This window comes from Rattus norvegicus, chromosome 2 (genome assembly GCF_021556685.1).
Source record: "Rattus norvegicus strain SHRSP/BbbUtx chromosome 2, alternate assembly SHRSP_T2T, whole genome shotgun sequence".
Classification (NCBI taxonomy): Eukaryota; Metazoa; Chordata; class Mammalia; order Rodentia; family Muridae; genus Rattus; species Rattus norvegicus.
The window spans coordinates 18,896,026-18,900,369 of record NC_141535.1 but is presented as its reverse complement, the minus strand read 5'-3'; the positions used below and the strand labels follow the sequence as shown (position 1 = coordinate 18,900,369).

The following is a 4,344-nucleotide window of genomic DNA, read 5'->3' as shown; positions in this document are numbered from 1 at the left end:
TCTATTGAAAGTGTCATTTGACTTAAAGAAGCTTTTTAGTTTCATGAGGTTCCATTTATTAATTGTTGATCTTAGTGCCTGAGCCCTCTTTTCAGAGAGTTGTCTCCTGTGCTGCTGATATCAAGGATATTCCCTACTTTCTGTTCTATTAGATTTATTGTATCCAGATTTATGTTGAGGTCTTCGTTCCAATTGAAATTGAGTCTTATACAAGGTAATAAATGTAGATCTATTTGTATTCTTATACATGCATACATTCAAGAAAACAGCACCATTTGTTGAAGATGCTCTCCATTTTCTATTGTAGGAGATACACACCATTTTTAGTGGCAGGTTCCATTCCCAAAAGTACATGGTCCACACAAAAAGAATTCAAAGGCATCGGGCATCTTTGGATCTTCTTTTTGTTAGAAGGTCTTCCTTTCTCTCTCTTGTTTTCTTTTTCTTTCTTTCTTCATACCTTACGTGTCCTTTACATATGTATTATGCTTCCAATCTTTTGATTTTACAGCATTCCTATGGGTATACAAGTGTGTGTCTTTGTGTTTATGTATACTTCTCAAGGATTTCTAAAGCTATTTTTCTTCTGTTTCTTTGTTTGAGGTCCACCCTGAGCCTGAGAGATGATGCTGTGAAAGGGGTGAATGGGAATAGCAGGAGAAAGACTTGAAGTCAATGTTGTAAGCCAATAGCACTGTAATCTGCTTGAGCTAGCTCTCTCTGTCAGAACAAAGCCAGCTTTTATTTACTACAATTGCATAAACTACTTCCTTAGAAAGTGTATATCAGTTTAATCATTTACCCTAGATGGTCTATGGAGATGATTCTAGCTGAGACTCCTAACAATGAGAGGTATGGATCCCAAAGAGACCACTCCTTGTAGTCTCACATTGGACAGATAAGGAGAGCAACCAGCCAACAAAACTTTTGATCCAAAATGTGTCCTGCCTATAAGGTATACAGGAATAAAGGTAGATCAGAGACATCGGGATTAGCCAACCAATTACTACCCCAAATTGAAACTCATCCCGTGAGCAAGAACCAATCCCTGACACTAATAGTGATACTCTATTATGCTTGAAGTCAGGAGCCTACCATAACTGTCCTCTGAAAAGCTCCACCAAACAGTCAAAGGAAAGAGATGCATAGACTCACAGTCAAACATTAGATGGAGCTCACAAAGTGTTATGGAAGAGTTGGGGGAACGATTGAGGAACCCAAAGAGTACAGCGACACCACAGGGAAACCAACAAAGTCAAACAACTTGGACTCCTGGGAACTCCCAGAAGCTGATCCAACCACCAACCAAATGGCAAACTCAGGCTGGAACTAAGCCATCTGCACAGATGTAAGAGATGTGCAGCTTGGTCTTCATCTGGATCCTCCAGCAAGTCAAGTGGAGACTTTCCCTGTTGCTTGTTTGCATGCCTGCAGATCCTGTTCCCCTAACTAGGCTACCTTTCTGGCCTCAGTGAGAGAAGTATCACCTAGTACTACAGTTACTTGATATGCCATGGGTGAGGAGGGAATGGGTGGAAAGGATGGTGGGGTGGAGGGACAGATGGGGCGTGGGGGGTTGGGAGGTGTGGGAGAGTACTATGTGTGCTGTGAGAACAGAGAAATGAGTATGGATCTGAGTGAGGAGTACTGGGAGGAAAGGGGGGCTGATGTTGGAATGTACAGTGAAGGAAGGAAGGAAGACAGAGAGCAGAAAGAGAGAGAGAGAGAGAGAGAGAGAGAGAGAGAGAGAGAGAGAGAGAGAGAGAGAAAATTGCTGGTTACCATTAGTGAGATTGTTGGAGAAACTAATTTTTCATTTGCAAGTGGCTATCAGTTTGAGACCCCTTACTGGGTTCCCATCTGGTGCAGACTCGTGTGGGCCTTGTACATATTTCCACAAACTCTTTTAGATTCTTACTCTGGTTGTAGGGCATATGTATATTGCATTTAACACACTGGTATTAAGAATATATTTATAGTCTAAGTTCTCCTACAAATAATATATATATATAATCATAATTAACTTTCATTTAAACTTATCCTTTTTCAGAGTTAGGCTTGATTTGTTTTTTGTTTGTTTACTTGTTTTGTTTTTTGTTTGTTTTTTGAGGTTTCTGTATTTTATTCAAGTTTTATTTTAATTGATGTTAATTACAGCATTTGAAGGGGAGGAACTAATTCCACACAAAGTGGAAGACTGTATAATGTACTCATTAAACTGCTAAAAATAGTGGTGTGGCTACAAGAGGAGTCAATTAAGACCCTTGTCAGGGTGTGACCACAATCTCCCACCCAGCTCAGAGCTGGAGAACCAGGAAGCTATTTCATACTCTGGTGCAATGGTGGGAAAAAAGGAATTAAAAATAATAGAAGAAAGAAAGAAAACCACACCACAACACAAGGAAGAATTAAGGCCTGAATGATTGGTTCCATCATGCCACCCTCTTCACCCTAAAGTGTCACATAAAAAATAGCTAACCACACCCTAAAGACTACTTTGGTGAGAAACAGGTAACGGATGGGCTAGGATGGGAACAGAGCATAACCTTCTGTCTAACCAAACATCCCTTTCACATAGGTGTGTATATGCTTCCAAGCAGATAGGATCGGGACACCGGGGTTCAATGTTCAGGAATTCACAATTTCATGTGTGGACTGGATACAGATTTACAAAGGGTTCACACACTCCCAGCTTCCACATGTAGCCTGGCATCTCTAGAGGTGCTCCTCCCTAACCCATGCCTACAGCTAAAAAGGACCCTTCCTGGAATGGGGTTTCCGCAGTACCTCTGAAATGGTAAACACCTTAAAGCTGAGTCATCCTTAGCCTGGAGGTCTAACGTGGTATTTATCAACTCTCGCATACCCAATATATAACATTAAAATGTACACTAAATTCTGAAGGTCGCTATGCTGCAAAATAGCTTAAAATTAATCATTGTACAATATTCATTTTTGCTTGAAATTCTAGTCCTAAACCGAGCTTGTGGCCAACCGCATTGAGGTTCTTGACATCCAGCAGGACTGTCAGCATCAGTTTGACACCTGGTTTTAGAGTCTGCCTGTACCCTAAGCCAATTAGACTGGAGTTGTTCACTTTGGCCGAAAAGCACGCATCAGGGTCCACCTGATACTTGGATGCTATTCCAAAACGAGTGTTACTGTTTCCTTCAGTCCACGAGAGAATGACAGCAGTCTCCAACTTCGTGTTCACCTTCTGGTAAATAAAGCCACCAAACTCCGTCCCATTATTCACATTAGTATGAAGCTGGAATTCGCCCATCCTGTAGCCAACTGCAAAGTTGCTCTGAGTCACTCGGGACTTTGAGGTCCCAAAAGTCATCTAGTTGCCAGCCAGCCAACCCTCAGAGCCAAGCACCAGGGTACCCCGGATTGAGGGCCCAGCGACGTCAAAGTCCACATCATAGCCCAGGCTGTCAAACTCCCTCTTGTACCCTATCTTGATTTTAGCATTTTTCCCCCAGTGTCAGGTGAGAAAGATGAATCAAAGGTCAGATTCAGTCCATGAGCAAGCTGGTCTTCCACGGTGATCTCAGTGCCCAGGGTGTTATCTGTGTTCCACTTCTCAGAAAACGTCAGCCCATATTCGGTCGCTGTACTTGGTTTCCAGACCGCCATTCACTTTAGTGATCTCCATGTTGGCAGAGCCTGAGCTAGTAAATTCCAATCCATTCTCAGACTTCGTTTACAAATCAAATTTTATTAAGCCACTTGGTGAAGACGTTCCTGGTGGACTTGCCAAGATCAGCGTATGTAGGAGGGACAGCCATGTTCTCAGAGGCAGTGATGGCAGGAGGAGCAGCAGCTACCGCGGGGGATCGATTTCTTTATTTATATTTCATTGTGTTGAGTTAAATTGTAGTTGTCAAAATGTTAACATTAGGCTGCCGCTGCAGAGAGCCCCTGGGCAGCACCCCACGAGCGAACCTGAGCCTCGGGACCACAGGTAAGACCAAATTTTCTGCTGCAAGAAAGCTGCCTGGTGAGCGTGGGACACACCGAAGCAGAATTTCTCTAGGACCAGGCACGTTCTGTGTTTACCGGAAGTCCCACACCTGCGGATCCCGGCCCGCAGCAGCTCTCTGCTCCCAGACCTGGTGAGAGAGAGACCCAACCGCCTGGTCAGGTGGGCACTCCTGAGGCTGCAGAGCGGAAGAGACCACCAACACTGCTCACCCCTGCCCACATCCCTGGCCCAAGAGGAAACTGTATAAGGCCTCTGGGCTCCCGTGGGGGAGGGCCCAGGAGCGGCAGGACCCCTGCCTGAGACACCAGCGGAACCTGAAAGAAACAGACAGGATAAACAGTTCTCTGCACCCAAAT

The 4,344-nt window shown here is 44.1% G+C and overlaps 1 pseudogene; it reads right to left on the bottom strand.

The window, feature by feature from the left end:
• Positions 1-2,935: 2,935 nt before the first annotated feature.
• Vdac1-ps1 (voltage-dependent anion channel 1, pseudogene 1) lies at positions 2,936-3,824 on the bottom strand (annotated as a pseudogene).
• Positions 3,825-4,344: the final 520 nt, after the last annotated feature.